At 43.1% G+C, this 26,798-nt stretch overlaps 1 protein-coding gene across 1 annotated transcript in view; it reads right to left on the reverse strand.

The window, feature by feature from the left end:
- The window catches only part of Myo10 (myosin X), a 204,935-nt gene that overhangs the window by 132,576 nt on the left and 45,561 nt on the right, over positions 1–26,798 (reverse strand). The gene's annotated exons all lie outside the window — the stretch shown is intronic.

Below are 26,798 nucleotides of genomic sequence, written 5' to 3' on the forward strand. Positions count from 1 at the left end.
AGTCCCAGAAGTTTATTTACATGCTGTGTGGCTCCATTACCATAACATTCTCAAAATGACAAAATTACCAAGAATGAAGAACAGATTGGGGGTTTCAGGAGTTCAGGAGGGTAAGGAGTACAACTCTACGAGGGCCACAGGAGGGTCCCTGCGCTGAGGAGACTGTACTCGACTATACCAGTGTGGATACCGTGGGGCGAGACTGGGCTCTTCCTCCCTTGCTTCATCTGGGCAGAACTCATTTCAGTGCCTTCGTGTTCTGTGACATGAACCCAGTATTTCTCAAATTAAGAGTCTGAGATGCATGCATTTTTATTTTTAATTTTAGTTTAATGACATTGAAAATTCTAGTTCTGATGTTGATTTTTCTTGGTGCTAATAATTAAAAAATAAAGGTATTTTTAGAAATGAGACTTTGGTTTCTTTAGCTGGTGTTTCTCAAATAGGATCTGCTGGAATCTTTACTCTTTAAAGAGCAAACTGCAAGTTGGAGCCACGTGGGCTGGGGTGGCTCTGAACCCGCAGAGCCTCAGTGGCCCGGCAGTCGTGACTGTGACGGTCACTCCTCTCTCCTCAGTGACACAGTGATAAAACACAGGCACTTCACTGTGAGAACAGAGTACGATCACCCACAAAGGATTCACACAGGTCTCGGTACTGGCTAGGACTCAAATCTTGAGTCAGTTACGTCACTGTCAGCAATACAATCTGATCACACCAGGACTGAAATTCTTCCACAGTTTGTTTCCAGTGGCTTCCAAGATAAAGTATCCATTCCTTAACAGGGTTTCTCTCTAATGTCCTTCCTGAGCAGCCCTGGCCACTCCTCCCAAGCCGACTACAGCTTTATCAGATTGACCTGGAGTCCCTGGGCAGTTAACTCTCCTGGCCACGTCCTCCCGGTCACTGCTCTTCACCAAGCCCTGCCTGAGTCACTTGTGTCCACAGCACCCCCGGCAGAACCCTCTCCTGTCACTTACCACATTACATTCTCATCTCACCTTCCTCACCTGTCTAGTAATCATGGTAACAAAGCTTTCAGTTCACACGTCAAACTGGCCCATTTCCCTAAGCTCCCTGGTGAGGATCTGGGGCTGCATCTAGGCTGATGGGAAGGAGGGCGAGAAGGAATCAAGGTGTCTACACCCCTGGTGTAGCTTCTCACTGTATTGACCCATCCACGAGGACCAGGATGCGACTTCTAAAAACTCTAGGTTCTCACTGCTTCATCAATGCCTGGTCTCTAGCTGCTTGATAACTCTTTGCTAAAGGGATGACCATTAGCTGCCCATCTATGGTGCCGCCACCATCTAGTGAGGACCTTTAACTTGCCATCCAGAGCCTAACTCCAAGGACTTTGTTGGAAGTCAACATTTTTCGTGTACTGCCTGCTTTGAAACTGTTTTAAACTGAGTAATAGGTCAGTAATTCCTTGGCTACTCTTTAATGAAATGAAAAAGGCCTCACTGAGCCAAATGTGCACACATCTCTGAGTTTTAAAACACAAAGTCTATTTTATGAATCCTAGTTTTATGCACTATGTTTTCTCTGGTGCCACTCATGTCAAAAGAACACATTTCCAAGTGGCAAGTAAGAATTAGGAGCTAATATAGAGACACCATGGAGGTATTTATGAATCTAGTGAACAAAAATAGAAGCTGAATGATTCCAGATTGCAGACTGAAACCAACTTGTTTTTTGGCGGTTTGTTTGTAAAAGATGTACAAAGAGGGCAAGAGGTCAGCCTGGCTTGAACTAGTGGTACAGAAACTAGAAGAAAACATACCATCCAGAAGGTAATCAGAAAGGCCAGCGACAAAGCACAACAGTTTGGAACATGAAACAATTATCTCCCCACTTCCCCTATACAGCACCGCACCCCACTGCCAGGGAAATTTGCAGAGATGGAGAAAAGTCTAACTGAATCACTGAAAGGATGAGGGAAGGGCAGAAGAAAGGACTGAGAGAAAAAGGTCACTAAATAAGAAGGGCAAAGGTTAAAAACAAAAACAAAAACCTAGCACTTTTAATAACTTTGGGAAAAAAATTAATAGCAAGTACTGAGATAATTTTCCCAGTAAATGGAGCACCAGCAAAATTAGAGGACTAAGAAAAACACCCTTGGTGTCAATAAGGAATCACTGTTGGTCTCTAAATGTCTAGGGAGAGAAACACTGTAAAAGTCCTGCACATTCTGTACCAGAAATCTGGACCACATATCTAAAAGCCAGAGAGTATCTGAGGGTTAGGGAAATTAATGGGAGCAGAGCTGAAGCCTTCCAGAGAGCCAAGGTCACGAGTGATAAACACGACCGTGGTTTTGTCAATATCGTCATTCTTTGCATAGCTTCCCATAGCTTCCCATCCCCACTGGGCTTCCCAAAGGCAGAGTCTGGAGCGCCTTCCTTTCTGGTGATATGCTTTATAACACCACATTTCTTCACATTTCCATTTTCTAGTGTCAACAGATCAAAACACAGGATAGGAACAATGCACTCTGCCACTCGCTATCAAACGGTGAGCTCCCAAGGAGCAGATCCTCCCCCTGCCGCTGCAGACACCGAGTGCCATCCATGCCACGGCCGCTCCCACTTGCAGCAGCCCCTACACCTGCAAGGTTCTGGGCCTGCATTCATCACCTAGTGCTACCTCCATCTGCTTCCCAGGGACAAAGACACCAAAGGACGCCAAACCCAGATACTCCTCGACCACATGTGATGCGAAGATGGTCAGAGGGAAACTGACGAAGACAAGGGTATCAAGTGATGCAGCCCTCACCGTGTGGACGTTGGAGAATGGAGAACGTTGCATGTGTTCAGAGTAGCTGACTCTCAGATGCTTTAGGATTCATTAGATATTTTTTAAAATAAAAAATTATCTGTTCTGTTAATCTCTTGACAGTTACATATACCTCTTTGAAAAGTGCATGGGTTAACACGTGGCAGGTGGAAGTGAAGTGGTACAGATGCTTTGGAAAAGAGTCTGGCATTTCCCCAAAATATTAAACAGTGCAACCACAGGCAAAGGGCCCAGTGATTCCATTTCTAGGTAGAGATACCCAAGATCCAAAAACATGTTCACACAGAAAGCTGAAAACAAATGTTCAAACCAGCATTATTCCTATTCATCAAAAAGTAGAAATGATCCAAGTATTCATCAAGAGATGAGTGGATAAATATAACATGGTACACCTGCACAGCGGGACATTACCAAGCTATTAGGAAAGACACGCTGACACACGCGGAGACAGAGATGAACCTTGAAAACGTGACAAGTGCAAGAGGGGAGACACAAAACGCCACATATTATATGATCAAATAAGCAAATCCAGAGAGGCAAATTAGCAACTGGTAGGGGCTGAAGGGGAGGGGATGGACTGCGTGTGGGTGGGTCAGGGTTTCCTTCAGGGTGGTAAAAATGTTCTAAAATTGTGTGGATGATCGCACAACTCCATGAGTATACCAAAAAAAAAAAAAAAAAAAAAAAAATCCACTGAACTGTACAATATAAAGAGAGAAATTCTTTGGGGCTGGGGTCGTGGCTCAGCGGTAGAGCGCTTGCCCAGCATGTGTGAGGCACTGGGTTCAATTCTCAGCACCACATATAAATAAATGAATAATATAAAGGTCTATCAACACCTTAAAAATTTTTTTAAAAAAGAGAGAGAAATTCTGTGGCGTGTGATTTATATCTCAACAAAGCTGTTGTTTTTTAAAACACACCCAAGTCAGGCACTTAGCACAGAAGCGGACACATCAGTGCCAGGCAAAGGATGGGCTGACCTGTGTATATAGGAGGAGCAGGGTGAAGCCCAGCTGGGCTGACCTGTGTATATAAGGAGGAGCAGGGTGAAGCCCAGCTCTGACACCTTCCCTCACGTTTCCTACCAGCAGACTGTGACACGCCAATTAAAGAGGAAGAATAAAGCAGAAGGGCTAAAGCATACCTGTCCTATGAAATTCTTGGCTCTACACTTCACTAGCGACACTGGGTTCTTTCAGTTTTTCAGATGGCCATGAGAAAAAAATACTACCATTCTAGCACTAACGATGACCAGGAACGGAGTTGCTACTGCATGGCTGGGCACATGGCACATGCCTGTAATTCCAGTGACTTGGGAGGCTGAGGCAAGAGTATCACGAGTTTGAGGCCAGCTTCTACAACTGAGACTGTCTTAAAATAAAATAAAAAGGGCTGGGATATAGTTCAGTGGTACAGTGTCCCTGCGTTCGATCTGCAGTGCTGAAAGTAAATAAATAAAATGTCCAGAAGCTGCAGATATGCATAACCCTAAAGACAAATTCAGAAAAAAATACTCAAACAATGTACACTTTCAAATGAACTCAATTTTAAAGTTATTAAAGCCTTTTCACTGTGTGAAAAGAGCTGAGGCATTAAGGATAATTATTTTGTGAATCTGAGCTAAGCTTATTAAAGACAGAGAATATTTCTGTACAAAAGGTCAGAACACTTTACTAACAACTAGAACAATTCTCTTAAGTGGGCTAAACGTCAATGGAAGATTTTCCATACTTTTAGAAAAATGGCTTCATACTTACTGACAACCAAAATTTGTTTCTGCAAATTTAATACTCTTTACATTATGCATCAAGCAAGCACCAAACAGCAAAGCTAGAGATTAATTTTCATTAGAAAATTGCTTTTATTTTTACCATTTTTCAAAGACAGAAAGGACGGTTATGTTTCCATGAGCTCCACGGACCATCAAATGCATGAGCCCACAAAGCCTGCAATACTAACACCCAATTCAGGCTCCCCTCCAACAGATCCAAGTTCTACTTGAACTTTCAACAATGGAAGCTGACTTCTATGCCAACTTTTCTTGCACACTGTTTTTCATTAATAAGCTTTTTTGTCAGTGTGTCTAATAATAAAGCCCATGATCTCTTTGTCCTAACCTCATTATTCTACATTCTGGAGGGTGGGGGGCTTGGAATTTTTTGAACATACTAGCTTAAGCTCCCCACACCATGACATTTCCTGCTGAGAAGAGCACAATATCTGTTAACTAGACAAAGAGGACTCAATCACAGAAGGCATGAGACACTAGCCTTGGGGGGAAGAGGGTGGGAGGGAGTGGGGGAAGGATCACATAATAAACAGAAAAGCAGGTGGCAAAGAACACACTTACCTTCACAGGATAAAGCACAACCTTAGCAAGGGGCATCTTAGAGAAAAACCCTGCACACATAAACACACTTAGATAATGCGCCCTAGACCAGTCGAAGTATAATTTCTGACTCTCATGACAGAGGTTTAAGTTGCCTCCTTGCCCACCTTTTGCTCAGATCTCTTTTGTTCAAAATGTACTGACTCTGTACCCAGGCATGTGCAAAGCTGAGGAAATGGACAAGTACGAAGTGCCGCCACAGTGCACCAGGGGAAGGAGCGGGTGGGGAAACAGCCCTGGAAGTGCCCTTAACAGGTACTGCCATTAATGCCCACGGGCTCCAGGCAGAGGCCAACTCCACCGGGAAACGCGTTTCCCATCAGCCCTGGGTCCCAACCAGCCCTGTCACTAGGTGAATGTGTAACCAACAACTGTCACTGTACTTCTGGGAACCCATCTTTCCCCGCAAAGAATCCCCCCTTCCCGAGTTCACATGGCTGCTGGAAGCATCAGACAAGTGGTCAGGACAGGCAGGACTAAGGACTTTGAAGTGCAGGCTGCTGCCAAGACGCGACTCTAGCTCCTATTTGACAGTAGGCCACGGGTTCCATCATGACACTGTCAAGGTGTGTTTCCTTGGAAATCCAGGTGCAGATTCTGGTTCCTCTTGCTCTGCTTCTTCCCTGAGCCCTGGACACACATTCACCAGTTCATTCCCTACCAGGTTTGACAGCCAGGTGACACCACACCCAGCTATCTTGGTCTAGCACTGACCTCCACACACCCTGGAACCTCCCCGTGCTCCTGCTTAAAGTGTGTGCCCCGCCCCCCCTCACCTTTCAACTTGCTATGGCAGTGACTACTCTGAAAACATTGTACCTTATATGTGCATGTAAAGGACTATATACACAAACATGCACAAATATCTATATATAAACACAGATATATTCATTATGGCAATTCTTATCTGGATAACCTAGCCAATATCTATGCTACATCTGTCAATCAGCCCTCTGGAAGACACTGTATTTATCTTAATCATATAAAGGAGAAAATGAGAAAATTGAGGACCAAGGAGTTTAAATAACTTGCCTTAAATCATACTTGTTAATACATGGCAGGCGGGGCCAGGAGCCAACTGGCCATCTCCAGGAGTGTGCCAATGTGCACACCACTGGTACCATCAGCATATGCTACATCCCGTTTCAAGGTATGTTTTGCTTGCTTCCATAAGGTCCTGAACTCCCTTGTCTAATTTTCTAACTGAAACTAACTCAATCACTCTTGCCTGTCCATTGCTAAAAATCAAGTAAACAGTATTTTCAAAGCATTAATTATTTGTACAACATGTCAAATACTTAGCAATGGGTAAATTAAAGACAAACTCTAAAAAAAAAAAAAAAAAAGATGTGACACAGTTATGGGAAATGGACAGTTAACACTTAACCAAAAAACCTCTTAAGTCTTCTGAAGTTCATTAATACCCAAATTAGTTTGCACAAGCAGCTAGGAAGGTTAAGCAAGGACACCAATAAATAAATAGTAACGACACGATTACATAAGAACTTCAAACACTTGTCCATATGACTTCATTTTAATTTATCCCAATATACAAAAAGACTAGTACTGAAACAGGGCGAAATGGGCATGAGTTAGTGGAGAGTCCCGTCACACACCCAATAAGCTGCTGACTAGCTAGTCCCGTTTTTCTCCCTTCCCTCACCCCCATAAATATGAAGAACTCTATCCATTTTCCCATCCAGACTTTCCTGAGGATGCCTGAATTTATTCTCTCTAATCATGCTAGAAAATAGTTTCCTTCCAAAAAAAATTTTATCTACTTTTTTCTTTGAACAATTAATCCTTTGTCCAACTCAGAGTTGATTGATGGGGCTGTGTGGATTTCATATAAACCACAGAAAAAAACAGACACTTCACTACACTCAGGTCCATGTTTCACTTGCACAGACCTTTAGCGTCAGTGTAGTGAGGAAAGTGGAAAGAGAGCAATGCTTCTTGAAAATAATGATTATATTCAGTGACTCTGAAATGTGTCCCTTCTCCAAGAAATGAGTCTAACTGGCTGTCCCTGTTTTAATAGAAGAGAAACAAATAAAACATAGTTATGAAGGTAATTATGGTAAAAACTAGAAATAGTTTTAAATGAAGCAAGAAAACTCAATTCAGCTTTCTGCTGGTTAAATTCACCTACCAGAACTGAATGTCTGGTTGTTCCTCCCACACGTGGCCTTGTAGCACTCTAGGGCACAAAATGGCATAAACTGGATTCTAGTACCTAATCCACACTTGACTGCTAATTCTAAGTGTCATCTTGTGCACTGGGTTTTGTCCTTACAACTGATGTCAATCCAAATGTGAAGGTAGGTGACAATTAAAGCAACATTAAGCATACGCGCTGTGTTGCCTAGACCAGTCTCAATCAAGAGTTTTCATAACCAAGTGTGTGAAACTCTACAAGTCTCACAGAAACCAGTTAGGAAACGAAGGAATTCTGCTCACTTCTCCTTACTTTGCCTATAAAACATGTAAATTCTCCAATAAGATTTTATTCACATAAAGGAATTACATATATATATATATATATGATTTAAGTTACATATATATATGTGTGTGTGTGTGTATATATATATATATATATATATGATGTAAATTACTATCTTAGCCAAACCTGTAACTGACACCTTAACCTGATGTGTTAAAATGATCAAAAATCTTATTTTTAAGTGAAAGGAATAGAATAAAGTGCCTGTAGAGAACTAAACCTCTCTCTGAGACAAGGCCCAGGAACAAGGGGTTTTAAATAGGTAATAGAGCCCTATTGTTGAATTATCTGCAGAATTTCCAAATCCCTAACTGAGACTAACTTTCAGTAGCCAGAGGGGAAACGTAAGACAATGGAGTTATTCATAAAGCCTAACTTCTTCTATTTAAAAGGCTGTCCCCTTATTCTGAGATTATGTCCTTCCTGTTTGGGGTATGTTAAAATTGTCTTTGAAAAGTAAAGGACAGCAATAGTTATCAAATGCTCTTGCCTGACAAAATCAAAGATAGGACAAGTCTATGTTGGTCTCCTAGAAATTTCTCCTGGCTGTAGGAATCCAAAGGCCTGGGAACCAGTGAGTTACAGTACCCAGGTGCTAAAGAGTATCAAATGCTGACTGACCTTGGCCAACTCCTTTCATGGGCTGGATATTAATTGTTTTCTAAGTGAAATGAGGCCAAACAGAAAGACAAGGTATTGGCAGACTAATTATAACGTTACTGTCATTAAGTATTATAAGACTAAACAGGATTTGGATGCAATTTCCTTCACGCCAAACTTTCTTACATTAAAAACCACCCGAAGTCATTCAAGGGCGACAGTCATTTCTGGGTGTGAGACAGAAATGTTCTAGGATGGATCTGTCAAGTCCCTTTTCTTCCTTCCTACCCACACCCAAGCATAAAGATTAACACCTGGCTCCATGAAGTCTATTATCATAAAAAGAAAGTCTCCCAAATTTTGGTCATCAGGAAAAAGCACCAGCTTCACTCATTTATTTCCAAAACCTGTCCTGTCTGGCTCTTTGCTGTGAGAAGTATCTAGGATAGGGTGGAGAGATGTGAGTGCCACAGACGGTTCCATCATCATCGGCATCGTTGGTATTAAAAGGTGGGGAGGAGCACAGTCATTATGTAGGATCCACCTTTGGGATGGTGAATGACACATGCCAGGGACAGTTACTGAAGCAGCAGGCAGGTCCCTAAGCACTCCCTCCCCACTCCTCAGGCCGACCTGGAGCACATTACCATCACCATTTCACGGATTCACAAACAGACACCAAAAGTTATTTTAAAATAGTAAAATATCCTAATGGAACTCACAGAGGACTCATCCTAGAGAAACAATGTTGGTCTGAGCTGGTTATCATTGAACCTAAGAACCCAAACGAACACAGTAACCACAAAAACGAATCATTATGGAGTCCAGGACATCCCCAAGTGAATGCATGTTACCGAGCACTAATTTTATAAATGGTTTCTCTTGCTGTTTAGGAACATGATTAAACAAAGACTTGAACATGTTTCTTTACTATAGAAATTAAGATTAAATGCAGCTCTAAGTTTCTTTTTTAAAAAAAGAGAATATAATAAAGTGGCATTTCCTGGACTTAATTTAACCCATCTCTCACTCACTTCTCCCATCATTTAGGATTCATGTTTCCTAGTAAAGTCTTTGGGAAAAACTTGGGGGTTGATTCCTACCAGCTGCTCACAGAAAGGTCAGTCTCTGCCAGACAGACAACTCAGAGGCTGATGTCCACCCACCACCACGGACACTGCAGGTCCCAGTTGCCATCATTGGCTGCTGCCTTCGGGTTTAGTCCTCAGGTGTGGACTCGGCTCCTCCAAGGGCAGCAGCATAACTGGGGGGCGTGTCAGTGTTTCCAACTGTACTTAGAAATATGACTTTTACTCAGCAAGGCTAAAATCATAGCAATTACGAAAGCATCAAATAATTCCTTATTTGCATTCATTATTTTAAAAGTATTTTCCCCTTCCATTTTATTAACTGAAAAATGATTTCAGTCCATTATCTGCATGTTATAGGCATTTAGTGATAACTGCAATCTAATCTGCTGCTGGACAAAAGGAAGAGATTTAATCCCCTCACCCCAGTGTAATATATTATATTTTTTGGTACTATAATAGCTTTTCCATAGGTAGCTAAAAATAAATTCAAAAGATAACCTCTAGGCATAATCTTAAGAGTAACAGATTCATTAGAACTTAGTTATAACTGAATGTTTATTAACAATAAAATCTTGGTCTGTGCTCCCAGAATAAAAGAAGTACCTATAAAAGCATGGGTTAGCAAAGAAATATAAGGGAGAATTAGGAGAAAGCATTTAGAGACTGTCACAGGGCTTTGTGGTTGGGATTATCCCACAACATTTCCCCATTTTACATTAACATAACATCAAAACATTTCACCATTTGACATTCTTTACTTGTATACACTGATATCAAATCCTAGTTGCGAGATTCAGACATAAGTTAAACATCTGGCCAAAAGACCAGATTAACAGCAAATTTGGAGAAACATCCAAATGGTGTTAAATAAATGTACTTATTTCAGAGGATACTTGTTCACAAAATATTTCAACTAGTAAACTTAGTCATGAAAAAAAAAAAAAGATTTATTTTTTTGTCCTTTCCCAGCTTGGTTTGAAATCTTTTCAACATTTCAAAGTAGCTAAAATATATGCCAACACATACAAAAGAAATTAAGAAGGCAGGCTGCATACATCTGCTTTGACCCAAAAACAAAAGCCGTTTTGCTCTGTCTCTAGAGCCAGCTGTAATAAAAGCACAAAAAGCCCAGATGGCTTAGATTTTCTTTACACAAAGTAACCGAGAAGGCTGACATTTAAACTATTTATTCAGAGCTGGAGTGTGGCTCAGGGCTTGCCTAGCATGCATGAGGCCCTGGGTTCACTCCCTGGCAGTGCCCCCCATAAAAAGTGACGCTAAACTATTTATTTAGCAAGTCTGATCCTAATGGCAATTTTAGACGCAGAATCAATATGAGACAAAAAGGAATGCTTTCAGGCAAGTAAAAAATTAATGGGTGTATACTAATATCCCTCAGAGTATCCGTCTACTCTGCCTAGCCCAGGAAAGCTGTCTTTATCTGAGAGCACCACCGTTCACTGCTTCTTATTTATATAGGCTTCATATACCAATCCAACAGGCCAGCCTCCAGCTGCTGACATATTTTTAAAAATAATTTTGAAAAAAAAAAAAAAATAGATTCTTAGAATATAAGACCTGAAATGACACTGGCAGGGAGAAGCGGCAGAGGGAAGGGCCCACCTAAGTGGCATCCATTCCCATGCCTTAGGGTCCTCTGAAAAGTTTGGGTGGGTGGGAGCAAAGGTTTCACCTGGGTTTTTCCCATCACATAAAATGGCTTTTACTAAATAGCAGACATAAAAACTTCATTCCTACCCTGGGGTCCATTTTACATTTCTGAACTTGGGGAGAATTTTAAAAGTGGCAATTGTGTCCTGGTGACTTCTTGTTGTTGTTGCTGCTCCCCTGCATGAGTTCATGCAGAAAAGTTACCAGTAAACCTAGGCCAGTGGCCTTAGGAACCTTGTCCCCGCCTACCAAGCTGCAGCTTATACTTGGGAAGTCAGGTCCCTGGAATGACATCCTGAAACCGCGTCTGTTGGTGCAACAAAGCGGTGGTAATCAATAGGTGTTAATAAGTGGCAAGTTAAAATTCAGAGACTTGGGTCATGTGCTTGTCATGAAGATCAGAACGAAGCGCATCTAAAGAAAACACGCTGCGCGAACTGTGGAGAGTTCCACTCCCGACGGGCTTGGGTCGCACTTCCACCCACCGGAGCTCATTTTGCTGCTCAATTGGTAAAGCTGGGACAGGGACCTTTGGAGACTGTTCAGATTTCCAAAACCACGACTGTGGTTTCTCTTTAATTGTAGCAATGGAAAAAATCACACCAAACAATGCAAATTTTAAAAACAGTTTCAATTAATATGTAAATGTATGATTTAACTAGCTAACTTAGTTGAAGAAATCAGGAAATTCTGCTGATTAACAGGAAGAAGAGAGGATGGATAGAAGGACAGATACACTGAAAAACCCAATGAAAACAAAACCTTACATCACTTTAGGTAGATTAAGAGGGTGATACAGTTGAAATTACTGATTTTTAAAGTCACAAGGTAACAAAATACACGGACTCTAGGTCACCTGTGCTGTCTACTGCTGTCTTCGGACACTGGCTTGATCACGAGCATAGAGGGAAGGCCCGCTCCATGAATACGTAAGCTAACTCGTTTATCAGCCAGGGTGTCATCTTCAATTTTATCCTAAATGCATTCATTCATAAGAGTTTACCAGGCAGCATGTACAAAAAAACTAACTGAGGGGCTGGTGATATGGCTCAGTTGGTAGAGTGCTTGCCTAGCAAGCACTAAGGCCCTGGGTTCAATTCCCAGCACCAAAAAAAAAAAAAAAAAAAAAAAAAATGTACTTAATTAAAAACTAACTGATCTCAAAAGAGACTAGCTAGCCCTCACTCTCCTCAAGCAGAAGTGGCCTGTTACCCTGAGTGAGGCCTGTCCATCAATGGGAAGCCATCTTTCCTCCCAATTCTTCTGTTCTCTCATGTGACCTTGACGAAAGCTCTCTGGTCCAAGCCTGATCACACGTAAGATGACAAAGTCAACTAAATGATCTGGGAAGTCTTTTCTTCCCCCAACCCCTAAGTTTAACAAATACCCAATAAATAAAACTTGAATTAAAATGACCGGCAAACCTCCTAGAAGTCTCTTCCAGGAATTCCTAGAGAGCCCTTGCTAAGCAGCTACACGGGAGCCGAGGAGTAAGAGCAGTGCACTGGACTCCTGGAGACTAGTGAGGGTGGGACTTGAAACAGAAGGCAGATGATCTGCCCTACACCGGACATAAGCCAGCACTGCAGACCACTGAAAAGAAAGCCTCGAGAGTTCCCATAAAAACACAAATTCACTGTAAAAATCGCTCCTCTCTACAATGTTGCCAGATAAATGCCAAAGCAACCTGCAATGGTCACTGTGTAGCCCTCTCACCTGCGTGGGCATAAGAGGCAGGAGGAAGATGGTCCCTGGCAACCTCCAGGTGTGTATCTACGCCATTACTACTTTCCTAGACAGAGCTGTTTTCAAAGGCTGAGCCCCATCTGCTGTGGAGCTGTCCTCTGTCCCTGACCTCAGCATCAGTGCCTCCTGCGCTACCTCCTCTAATCCAGGCTGACATCCATTCTTCCTGGGGAGACAGTTGCTGCTCCACACTCTCCATGTTTACATCAAAACTCTTTAATTAACCCTAAACCTCTTCCCGACTTAATACCCCATCTTCTGGGCTTCTTGCATGGAGTCCATTTTTAAAGCCTTACTGATCTGTCAGTTTTCTGAGAACTATGAAAAAAATGTGCCTCTTTTCATAAATGAGACTGGAAGTAGTTTAAGAGAAAAACCTAAACTGATTGCTTAAGCATGTAAAAATTAACTCTGTTCTAACTACAGTTGTGATCTTAAGTTTGTACATCGAAATATCCCTACTTTCAGAAATATTAAAATGGGACCCATTATGAAGCCCACAAGAATTGGCTAATAATGGCTGGCCATTCTTCCCTGTTTTTTCTTTTTTCTTAGGTTTAAAAGACCAATAAAATCTTTTAAATAAAATGTAGCATATCCATACAATGGAATATTACTGAGCAGTAAAAAGGAGTAAGGTACAGTACAAGCTACAACACAAATGATGCTTGAAAACACTAGGCCAAGTGAAGAAGCCAAACAAACAAAAAAATAAAATTGTAAGGTGTCTTTTCTTCTTTTTTTCAGTGCTAGGGATCAAACCCAGGGCCTTATGTATACCAGGAAGTGCCCTACCAAGTGAATTATACTCCCAGCCCCCTAAGTTCACACACTTATGATTCTACTCATACGAAATGTCAAGAACTTCCATAGGAAGGACTCTGGAAGATGGTGCCCAGATCTGGAGGGAGGATATTGGGAGGGCTGAGGATGACAGTTTAAACTTTCTTTACTGAGTAATGAATATGTCAAAAATTTACTGTAGTGATTACTACATGATTCCTTGAATATACTGAAAGTCACTGAACTGTACATTTGAAGCAGATAAATTATATGGGATATGAATTATATTGCAAAAAATCACTTAAGTTTAAAAAAAACCTTTTCTATTTCATACCATAGTTCAAAATTATGGAAAAAAAGTTTTATGAAAGAAAGTTCTTAACTCATCAAATCGTAGGTACTAAAACGTGGCTTTAGCTATTTTTGCTGTTAGCTAAAAGTAACATCTGTGAACTATTTTAAAATTTCTATCAAAGACAGCAATGAGTTCATAATGGACACTCTGAATGTAATGAATACTTTTCAAAGGCAGAAATTATTTTATAGGGTATTTACATCATTAGAAAAATGTCACAAACAGGGGACATCTAAAATAAGCATTTTGGCTGCTGAAATCTATACTCACTATTGCCCCCTCCAGCAATACCTACAAGGAACACCATACTATTTTTCAAGACGAGTTAAAAGTTCTTTGGTGAAGAATAGTGAGAGAAGAATAAACATTTTAAATGAGCTATGTTCAAATTTTAACTCTAAACACACTTTATATCAGAAAAATAAATACAAAAGTTAAAATAGCTGCAATTTCAACCTCCCTAGTCTACACTGCTTGAGGAAGGAATTTAGGTTAATCGGACAGGATTTGTCCTTTACAAAGGCATGCTGGCAATATTCCCTGGAGGCGTGGTCTCCTTTGAGTCCTTTGTTACCAAAGCTTCCTGAAACTGGGGACAGCATATGTTCCAACCCATTGTCACAGGAGGGACTGTCTCTGGGCTCAGCCAGTTAACATCTGTCATTAGGTCTGTTTGCAAGAGCAAAAGCAGATGCTTGGAGGACACTGTGAACTCTGACGTGGCGGGAAGATGGCTCCGTTTCAGAACAGAGGATCATTCCAGGAGAATGAAATACTTTCTGAATTCTCAAGGGTGAGCTACCCAGTTACCCTCACTAGAAGATTCAGGAATACTATTAATTATTTCAAAATTACTCCAAGAACCATTTGGAACACCCAAACGGCAGCTAGATGAAAGGCTGACTTGGAATGAAGTTGCTGCATTTGAAGCTATAGGCCATGTGCTGAACTGACAAATGTAATAGTAAAGAATTATATGAGATTGCACAAGACCTGCTATAAAATTTTCATCTAGAAAATCCTTTGGGGATGTTTTTTTTCCCCACTCAAAAAGGCATTGGAGGGCTGGGGATATAGCTCAGTTGGTAGAGTTCTTGCCTCACAAGCACAAGGTCCTGGGTTCAATCCCAGTCCCAAGAGGGGGGAAAAAGGCATTGGAATAATCGGCATATCTCACCAACTGCAATGCATACTTTGGTCATTTCAGCTTAACAATTTCAGAAATGTATCAACGTAGAGATTTATGAAGAATCTCTGAAGAAAGAACTCTTCCAAAAAAGTATTTCCTTGGAATAAAGTTACTGATGGAAACATCAGAGTTAACCAAGAGGTGAGTCTGATCCTACAGAGGGGACCTCCTGAACTCGGGAGTCTTGCTCAAGCTCCTTGGTTCTGATGGGGCAGGGACGCAGTGAGACCAGTCAGCCGGGATGAACCCATGCTGGGGTTCATACACGACCCTGAGCAAGTGTCCTTTACCTTTCCCACCCTACGGCCCTGCCTGCCTCACTGAGTCCTAGCCTCTTTCTGGTTACCGGCCTGCTGTTCTTTGATGGCAGCTGATAGGAGCCATGGGAGAAAAGAGGGTACCAGACAGAAAGTTATCTAGAAAAAGCCTGGGAGTTCTGGCAGCAGCTTCAAAATAGAGACTCACCCTCCTTCTCAGTACCTAGCAAGACAAATGGTGAGAGAACAACTGAATAGCTCTTCATGTTAATAAAAAGCATCAGGGCAAAATTTATACAGCAACTTCTGGATGTCTATAAGCAAATCAACTTGCTTTTATTATTACTCCAAGAAGGCCTGGATGGTCCCTGGAAATGTGTTTGGCTGGAACTAATACACAGCATGCGGGCTTCTCCCATTTTTGCTGTGCCTGGGAGCAGCTCTCCATTAAGCCAACCCAGAAAAAGCCACCAAGTTATAGACTAAACCACTGACAGGTGTTAGTATTTAAGACTAAGATCTCCAGACTCTGTCTTGTTTCTGACACAACACTGGTTCCTTTATGGCTGAAGCAGTCAAAAAAGGTAACTTGGCCTGTGTGAGTGACCATCTGTGTTTTTAAAGAACGTGCTCTCGGAGGAAGACGGTGTATCAGATGCTTTTATTTAGAACATGGATTAAAAAATAAATACAGCCTGCCAAGTCCTACAAATGTGTTTCCAAAGCGTGGATTCCAGACCGGCAGCATCCACAGCTCTGAGAATCTGTCAGAAATGCAAATGTCCAGGCTCTACCTGAGACTGCTGAATCAGGAACTCCAGGTTGAAGCCCAAGATTCAGAGGTTCAACAAGTCCTCCAGGGGATGCAGATGCCTGATCAATTTTGAGAGACACAGCCCTAGGTGGCAAGAAGATTGTTTTTTCCTACCTTTACCTTCCTACCTGGACTGTCCTAGGCATTTCCCCTCACAGGGAAAGCCAAATGAGGGGGCTTACCAACGAATGGTCTATGAGCACGTCATGAGGTTTGACAACACAGGCTCAGGCTGGCTGAGCTGGATGTGGATAGTTTTCTGAACCCACAACCAGGGAGGCTATACCTGCGGCAAGGCCCAGGAACCTCACTGAGAAGGGCTTCAAGTAAGTCCGATGTACAGCAGGACCAGGACCACTAGGAAGGCTGCACTAAGTATCACATCAGAAGCAACTGGGGGAGTGATCCTTCAGATTGGGGTCGGCAAACATTTTCTGCAAAGCAGCAGATGGTCTGTACCTCAGGCGCTATGCCTCAACCACACCGTTGTCACATGAATGCACTCAGACAACAGGCCAAGCCACGGAACAGCTGTATTCCAATATGACTCTACTAAACTTGAATTTCATATAATCTTCATGTGTCATAAATATTCTTCTTTAGACTTTTCGCAAACATTTGAAAATGTGAAAACCATTTTCTGCTCGTAGGCCATGGTCTGCTGCTCCTGTTCACTTCAACACCAGAGTAATGACACAAACACGGAGTTGTCATGTCTTCACGACACAGGCTGCTTCAACACAAACAGCTGCCTTCCAAACTGCTAGGTGCCACTTCTTTGAAATATGGGGTTTAATTTGCAGGTTACATACAGCAACATACCAAGCATTTCCATTACCTTAGAAAGTTCAGTCTGTCACAAGTACCCTACATTCGACTTCTGCATAATTAGATAGTTTGAAATGAAAGCTAGAATTCACACTTTGACTATGATTCTAAGTACCATACGTTCCTTAAATAGAAGCTACCAGCTAGGCACCCACGTGGCATATGCCTCCTCCTCTCTCCAAGATGACCCATCCCTCTTCACCCTGTGTTCTCAATCAGCCCAAGGAGGGGACTCTCCAAGGAGGGCAGAGGGTAGGAGTGCACTGGAGAGAATGGGAGAAACAAGTTGCCTTAGCCGTTCAGGCTGCTAGAACCATCGCCAAGATCTGGTGGCCCATAAACAATAGGAAAGTGCTTCCCACAGTTCAGAGCTGGAAAGTCTAGGACGAAGGTGGTGGCAGCTTCCGCATCTGATGTGGGCCTCCTCCTGCTTCCCAGATGGTGTCTTGACGTGGTGGGAGGGCCAAGGCTCACTTGAGCCCCTTATATGGGCACTAATCCTCGTTCATGAGGGATCCACCTTCCACAGGCCCTACCTCTAAAACTATCACACTGGGAGTTAGAATATCAACCTATGAACTTGGGGGACACATTCATACCATAGGAAAGTCCTTCGAGAAAGCACTGCCTGCAACCACCGCCAGGGCACTCCTCTACTGGGTGGGTCGCGGACTCCTTCACCAAAACCTGGCTCTTCCTTCTGGCTCCAACATCCCTGCTTGAGCTAGGAATCGGTAAAGTTTTCTTCAGAAGCAGAAATACAAGTCGCCGGACTTATCTGAACTCAGAGACCACCACTGATGACCCTGAAGTATAGCTCGCCTGAGGGGACAGACAGGATTTTTGGACGCTCAAGCGAAATACAAATGGAAAAACACTGAGACTTCTCTAAATACAATTTAGAAAAGCCTTTACTCTCTCTCACAGGATGGAAGGAGAAGGGCCCAGACACTGAGTTCTGTTCCGGACAGAAAGAAAAAGGGCAAGACCTTAAGAGAGAAGAGAAAGTGAAAGACTCAAACTCCCCTGAAGCTTTACACCCTCAGGGAGGCTGGCCCCTTCCAGGACCCATGCCTGCAAGCAACCAGACTTGAAGCCAAGCAAATAAGGATGAAGGGAAGAGAAGAGGAGGAAGACACTCATCCCAATTTCTATCAGGTAAGTACCAGCCAGTCAGTGGCTCTCCAACTTCAGGATGAACAGAACCACCTGGGCAACTTCTTAAAATGCAGATTCCCAGGCCATAATCACTGAGCACTGGGCTCAGGTGATCTCAAGTGGCACCAAGGAACCTAAATTATTAGCAAGGACTCCAATGATTATGGGCAGGTGGACACAGAATCACACATGCAGAAACACTGCAGTGTTTGGGACATTAAAACCCAAAGGTCCCACTCTAACAGAGTATCCAACTTGAGAGGTTAAAGAAGAAAGGGGGAAATGGGGAAAGGAGAAGAGGCAGAGGCCCTGAGGAATAGATGGACGAACTCCAGAGTCTGGCAGACAAAGGCCCAGTGAAGGTGAAAAGACAGGTGGATACACAGAGGAAGCTCTGTAATAATTACAGAGATATTGGGGTGGGGGGCACAGAAGACACTTCACTGAAGCACATGTTCAGTGGACTGTCCCCCAGAGCCTACGTTGAAAGCATGATCCTCAACGCATCAAGGTTCAGAGGTGGGTTCTAGGCAATGATTGGATCCTGAGGGCTCTGATCTCACCATTAATCCATTTAGAGGATTAATCCACTTATAGTTGAGTAGACTCCTGGCAGGTGGGAACTAGTTGGCAGAAGTAGGTCACCGGGCTGCCCTGAAGGGCTTATCTCCTCCCAGGCCCCTTCCTGGTTCCTGGCTGCCTGAACTGAGCAGCTTTTGTCCACTGCACCCTTCCACTCTGGGCCTCATCTCAGGCCCCAAACCAAAGCCCGCCAACCATGGACTCGAACCTCTGAAACAACGAATCCGAATAAATCTTTCTTCCTCTAAGTGGTTGTCAAAGATTTCGGTCACAGTGAACAAAAGCTAACACACCCTTTAAGAAGAGAGGTTCCGTGAAGGAGCTTCCTGGGAAAACCTAAGGCCGGACTGTTGAATATCACAGGTAAGGGCTGCAGTGGTAGCTCAGGGGCAGAGCGCCTGTCCAGCACAAGTGAGGCACTGGGTTCTAACCTCAGCACCACGTACAAATAATTAATTAAATAAAGGTATTGTATCCATCTACATTTTTAAAACATTTTTAAAAAGAGTATCAGAGGTAAAACCAGTGCCTTCTAAGTCCAAACTATAAAAATTATGCTCTTTCAATTTGTAAAGTAATAGTTTGAGATAAGTCATTCAATCAATGAGACCGTTCAGAATCTGGCTGCTCATTATGCAGCATGTAGGAAGCTTTGTAAAAGCATACCCTGAGTTGGACACGGTGGCGCACACCTGTAATTCCAGTGTCTTGGGAGGCCGAGACCAGAGGATCTTTTCAAAGCCAGCCTCGGCAACTGAGCGAGGCCCTAAGCAACTCAGAGAGACCCTGTCTCTAAATAAAATAATAAAAAGGGCTGCGGATGTGGCAGTGGTTAAACACCTCCGGGTTCAATCCCCAGTACCATACACACACACACACACAACCTTGGCCTGAGTCACCCGAGATTCCAGTTTCCTCACTCTGAGCAGAGCCAGGCTCCCTGCAGAAGCTTCCCAGTGCATCAGAACACGCACTCGGGCTGAAAACCACTGTCAGTGAGCAGCGTGGAAGCCACTATGAACACAAGACCATGAAGCACCCAGAGGAAATGGGACCCTCTGTCTTCCAGAGCAACGACCAAAACAAGCATGAAAAGCCACCACAAAGTGAACGAAAGCAGGGGAGATGGCGTGGGAGCCCGCCATTGTGAAGAGTGACCTGATGACAGCAAGTACAGGAAGCCCCTGAGCCTACAAAGGGGAAGATGCACAGAGCCAGGACAGGCGACAGCCACCACCCGCCCCGTCTCACGCCGTCTCATGTTAGGAAGTGTCCTGCAAGTAGGAAGATGAGACGCTCCGGATGCAAACCGGCCCAGCGTGGCCCCTTGGAGTGTTACCCTACTGAGGACCCCTCTCCGTATCTTACACCTGGCTGGCTAACCCTTCGGCACAGGGAAGTGTGACAGTTAAACAGGACCAACAGCCTGGAACACGCTGGTGTGGTCCTGCCAGAGATGTCAGCGCACCGCCTTCTCTTGCCTGAGTTCGCCCACGTGGAAGCCGACCCTGATGGGGCCTCCTCCTCGCCAACCACCAGGAGGACGTGGCTAAGAACGAGGAAGCTCCTTTTCCCTGCTCCCCAGGGAGGGTCACAGGAAGCAGGGGAGTCCCCCATGTCACCACTGTGGCCTGGAACCCTGAACACATGTTTCAAAAGTCAGAGCCCAGCGATTGAGGGCTGGAGCATCACCCTGGCTCTGGAACACTGCAGATGCCTGAACAGGTCTTTTCGGTGGGCTGGGGAATCAGTTCACCATGAACACCACGAAGTCTTTGGAAAAACTTGTTCCAAATACCAGGCCTGTAAGTGAATTTTTGGAATGGTACGCAACCCATTCACAGACAACCGACCAAATTTAATAAATTGTCCCTGCTTTTTCCACTGAAATTCCATCCAACATTAAATGATGCTGGGTCTAATTCACATAATTTCTGAATTGTCTGTTTCTAAATAAGGTCTTCACATACATTTTCCACCAAATGATATTTACAACAAAGGTATATTATTTAAATATTCAAAATAAAAGAATTGAGTTTGATTTAATCAGCTATTTCATTTCTTCTAGTCACAAATTCCAGCATGGTCTGAGCTTGGTGTCTAGCCTTAATTGAGTATTTTTAGCATTCATGTGTACCAAGGATGAAAGAGAGTACCCCAATTACCTTCAAATACGAGCAATTTAATTTGCTGAGCTAACCCCCAAAATGAAAGCAACGATGGAGGTCTATGGCCCCCGACATCAGCCCTTCTTCTTATGCTCAGACACTCACGCTGGGAAACCAAGAGACTTCCTGCTTGCAGGAAAGATGTGGAGGTACCACAGGCTTGCCCAGGAACAATGGGTGGAGCTACCCGGAAGCTGAGCTTGGAATCTGAAAGTCAATCAGCGATGAGAGGCACAGGCAGGTCAGAGGCACGCCCTGTAACAGACCAACCCCAAGTGCTGGCAAGAAGAGGCACACTCACTGGGCCCTGGGAAGAAATGGAGTCCAAGGTCCAAGAAGATCCACCAGGGAAAAAAAATCAACAAGTGGGTCCAAAGGAGGACAGGAAGCCAAAGAGGGTCACGACCCAAGGCAGAGGCCATCTGCTCTCTCTTTTATGTGTGTAATCAGCAGGAGTCTCACTGGAGCCAGTAAATACTGCTATCAGAGATCCAATCCCTTCCCCCCCATGGGGAGGGCAGTCAGGGAGGGCCCAGCTGCTCCGTCCAAAGTGGCTGGGGTGGGAAGGCAAAAGACAAGTTCTAGAAAGAAAGGGTCAGAAGTAAGCTGGCTTCTAAATCCACTTAAACTGGATTAACTTAAAGCAGCAGGGAAATGGTTCACAGAAACTAAGGAGGTCTTTCCAGTGGTTTCTTCAGTGGTGCTAGAAATATGGCAGATCCCAGCAATGGGTGGCCTGGGCAAGCAAAGGTCTATGACACTTTGCCCAGTTCACATTCCTCAGAACACAAACATAGCTGATAGTGTTTGTCACCATAAGTGGTTTCCTGTTTCAATATGGCTACCGAAGAATATGGAAAAGCAATCTCAGGTTTGAAATGCTGAACCCTGAGGAAAGAATATGAACTGAACTCAACATCCACTCGCCCCAGGAAACAGGAATACAATTTAAAAGTCTGTGGAATCTATCAAATGAAATAATTCCCTTGAACAAGCCACTCTTCCTTATCTTTGGTTCATTCTGATCCTACAGTCTATAGGTGGCTTACACACCTCCTGGGAAGAAATAATACAGTAAAACTCCACCATGACTCCACCATGAAGGGCTTGTGTACACGGCCCTTCCCTCTACCACCTGTGGCCTTCAGGATCTATGATTTCTTGCCTTACAGTCCCGGTAGCACTTGGGAGATTGAGGTGGGAGTCCTGCTTGATCATGAAGTTCAACAGCCTGGGTAACAGAGACTGTCTCACATTAAAAAAACAAAAACAAAAACCTTTATAACGTCTTTATTAAAATGTCAGCTGGGCACAGTGGTACACACCTGTAATTCCAGCAGCTCAGGAGGCTGACAAGAGGATCACAAGTTCAAGGCCAGCTTCAGCAATTCAGTGAGGCACTAAGTGACTTAGTGAGACCCTGTCTCAAAATAAAAAATTATAAAGGTTGGGAAGGTGGCTCAGTGGTAAACTGCCCCTAAGCTAAATTCCCAGTACCAAACCAAAAAAACAAACAAAAAAGTCATATAATAGTCCTAACAGAGTACACAACATTCTATTGATTTGTTTGGCTTCGAGGGGATTATAAATGGAGTGTCTGCCATCCATTCAGTATTTACAGTAGAATACCTCTGTGGGCCTGGCTCATTCAGCAGGAGAGGCGAAGGAACTCTCTCTGAGAAGGACATACCAGTGTGCTCAGCCCTGAATGAAGGCAGGGGAACTAGACCCATCTCTGCAGGAACCCAGTGTCCAGGGAGGTAAGGGAGCAAGAAAGACTTGGCCTGCGTAAGCCAGAGTTTCCTCCCAGGTTACAATAAGTGACCTTCCCATGCAAAGCTCTGCAGAATTGAAAGCAAATACATGTTTTTCCTAGAGCAAACTGTAGTAATAAACAAGTAAAGTTGTTTTTTCTTCTTCTTCTTCTTTCTATAATCCCAGGGTAAAAATTAGTGGAAACATTTGACTTTCCATCTTTTGGCCACAAGATGCCAAACTACATTCCTGGAAGAGGTCTAGAGAGTTAGAACCACGTGGTTTATAGAGTAGGAAAACATTTTTTTTTTTTTTTTTTTAACTCAAAACTAAGGAAGTTGGACAAGTAGCGTTTTCCTTGGTCTTGAAAGCAAGACAAGTCCCCATGTGTTCGGTCCCTGGAGGATAGACCTCTGATTCTAAGAAATCCCACAGGCTGGTGTGTCCATCTCAGAGACGGGTATTTCCAGGATGCAATCGTGATATGTGAGAAAAGCACAGAGAATTCAAGAGCTTCCCAGCTCAGCGCTCCGTTTAATACAGATGTACCATTTCGAGGGAAGTGGATTCCAAGAATAACAGATGGAGCCCTACTAAAGTTTTGAGGAAAACAGAAAAATACATCCAATTAAAAAAAAATTATCTGGTCACATGTCACCAGCACGCCCCCTTGGTCCCTATTTTTAGCCCACCCACCTTATTGAGAAGGGCCCTTCACCCATCCGCAGAGCATGTGGTCAGGGCTGAGTGGGCAGCTGTGCTGGGAAGATTGACACTGGACCATTGGGTTCTCCACTCTGGGAACCCAGCATTGGGTTGAAAGCCACCTTTCTTTACCTTATCTATTCCTTAAGGACTGGGACAAACCAGAATTTCCAAGGTGCTATTATTTTTAAAAGCAGCACAAGAAAAATAAGTATAAAATAAGTACCATAAAAATAAGTATAAAATAAGTAGTATAAAAATAAGTTAAATAGGGTTCAAAATTTTGCGGGAGATTAAAATGTTTTGGAAATAGTGGTGATGGATGCAGAACTTAATTACATGCCTAAAATTGTTAAAATGGTTACATTTTATATAAGGTCCATAAAAAAATACATGCCACAATAAAGAAGCCACATACACAGTAGAAGGACCAAAAGAAAACATAAACTGCACATTTATTCATTTTCCTTTCAACTTCAATTTGGATATTTGTTGAAGAGACCAATCATGGCAAATCCTTTACATTTATTAGAAAAAGTAAAAGCTCCAAAAAGAACTTGTTAGCACTTTGCAAACACGCATGCCCAACAGCTGTGAATTAAAGCAGGCGGTGGCACCCCAAAAGCCAGGCCTTTGCATATGCTTTGCCTCCCGACTAGAATGCGGAAAAACTATGTATTTTGTTGAACTTCACTGTAAGTCATCAGAAAAATCTTACATTCAAATCATAAACAGACAGATAAACTAAAATAAAAATTAAAGTGGAGAGCCAGAACACGCTGCTAGGCTGAACCACACCAACTGCTGCTATTCAACTCTTTCTGACCTCTAAGAGGGACAATTTCATAGGTTGACACCCATAGGCTGATTTCATTGGAAGCAGCAACTGCAATACAAGGCCATCCAAGACTTGAGAAGCTAGAATGGACCAAAACCCCAACAATTTTCTGTTTCTTTCCTCTTGAGAAAAAAATGGGTAAGTCATTCCTATTAAGTACAGTAATCCCAAAAAAAAAAAAAAAAAAAGGTAAAAGAAAACAATGTCTGGGAAGGAGATAAAATAAACTTTAAAAAAAAGTACATATAATAAAACGTATTAATAACAATAGCAAAGGAAACTGTCCTCTTTGTCCCAGCATTTGGCTCTGAGTCACTGGACTCATGACACCACTTTGTATCAATAACTGTTGACCCCAAACTCCTTTCCCTCCATCTTCACAAGTCAAGCTGACTCCCGGCTGGTCTCCCCTTAGCCCACAGGTCACCACCCAGCAGTGCTTCCCAGGGCTAGAGCTGCCCCAGGGGCCTCTCCTGCTTGCCATTCCCTGTGGGGCCTCACCAGCTGCTGCTCACTCACTTCCTGTTCCAGCCTCGTAGGAGGTGCTGGGTAAGACCATACTCCAGCCTCCGCATCTACCCAGGCAGCTGCCTCCACTCAACAGCTGGCTGAGCCTGAAGCTTGGAATGCAGCTTCCTGGCTGCTGGGAATGCAGGCTGGGCTGCTGGGCTCTCTGTGAAATTAACCCCACTTTCCCTCCAGTCAGATCTGAATTCTGCCCACCTCGTGGTGAAGTCACTGAGCTCCAGTTTTCCAAACCCTGATCACTGCAGGGTCTGCTCTAAAACCTGTCACATGCTGAGCTGCCCCCACTGTCCATTTCTAGCCTTCAACAGGCTTGGGAGATTTCTCCAGGAGACAGCAGAAAGGGGAGTGAGGAGGAGGTGTGAGGAAGTCAAAAGGCTGCCCACAAAGTCACCAGCAGGCACAGCCAAGACAGAAAAACAAAAAGTAAAAACAAAGCATCCAGACAGGGCAGAAACTGCGAAAGTCACCACACTAGCTAACCCTCTATCAGGCTTCATAAAATCAGGTCCACAGCACTGACTCCAAGAAGTCAAAATAAGATGCTCGAATCAAAGGGGTTAGAGCCAGCTTTAAACAGTAGCTGTGATTACAAGTGAGTAGTACTGTTTCCTGTGTGGCTTGAAGAAGTGGGACTTTCTTAGGGGGTGGGAACGACTTGGTAGAACAGGGCGATTTAATGACTTTTGGGGAGATCAATAAAATGAGAAGAATAACTTTAAAAATCAAATCTAGGGCTGGGGTTGTGGCTCAGTGACAGAGTGCTTGCATGTGGGCACTGGGTTCAATTCTCAGCACCACATATAAATAAATGAATAAAAACAAAGGTCCGCCAGGCACAGTGGCACACTCCTGTAATCCCAGTGGCTCAGGAGGCTGAGGCAGGAGGACCACAAATTCAAAGTCAACCTCAGCAAAAGCGAGGCACGAAGCAACTCAGTGAGAACCTGTCTCTAAATAAAATACAAAACAGGGCTGGGGATGTGCCCCTGACTTCAATCCCTGGTACCAACCCCCCACAAAACAAAACAAAACAAAACAAAGGTCCATCAATGATTACAATTTTTTTAAAATCAAATCTAATATTTGTTGCAAATGAAAATAGAAGGGGATGAAGGAGGACAATTACTTATAGATTAGGGTGATTAAAGCCCCCAACAGTAAATATTTTGGAAGACCCCTAATAGAGACAATTCAAACAAAATCAAAAGCTATCATCACACTGAGGAAGAACTTTTGATGAAGTTCACTAGGGTAAATTAAATAACTACTCTTAAAATACGATTAGGTAAACTGATATCACTAAGCCATTTCAGAGCAATCAAATTAGACTCTCCGGAAAAAGATAATAACTACCCCTTAAAATACGATTAGGTAAACTGATATCACTAAGTTATTTCAGAGCAATCAAATTAGACTATTTCCAGAAAAAGATAATAGTCCAGTCCCTCCAAGTGAAAGACCTAATTTAGAACTTATTACTCAGTTTTACAATATGCAATGATGGCCACTGCACCTCCTGAACATTCCAGAAAAGACTAGGTTCAATGCTGTCTTGCATTTTACTCTTTTGCAAGTGTGGATCTTTTAGCTGTATCTGTACTCTGCAGAACAGTAGTGCTTTTTAAAATTTCATCTTCCAAAGTTCTGTCCCTACCTTGCTAAGCACTAATCCTGAACTTGCAGGATGTGCTGTGTACTGTGGAGCCCAGAGGCCAAACTGATGCATATTTTTCTACAAAGTGAGAGAGTATGTTATTTGCTCATTTTTTTCTTCCATCTGCAAATACTTCAGAGAGTACGACTACGAGTCAAAGGGAACGTTTTGATTCTCTGTATTCCTAGTTTTAACATACAGCATTTTAAATTTTAGAATGGAATGAAATTTTAAGTGGACATTTGTTTTGGTCTGGATATGAGATGTCCCCCCAAAAGCTCCTGTGTTAATGCAGGACTGTTAAGACATAAAGCAATTAGAATTCCAAAGCTGTAATCTAATCAGTCCATCCTAATTTAAATGACTGACAGGTATGTAGGAG

The sequence above is a fragment of the Sciurus carolinensis genome, chromosome 6, assembly GCF_902686445.1.
Source record: "Sciurus carolinensis chromosome 6, mSciCar1.2, whole genome shotgun sequence".
Lineage (NCBI taxonomy): Eukaryota > Metazoa > Chordata > Mammalia > Rodentia > Sciuridae > Sciurus > Sciurus carolinensis.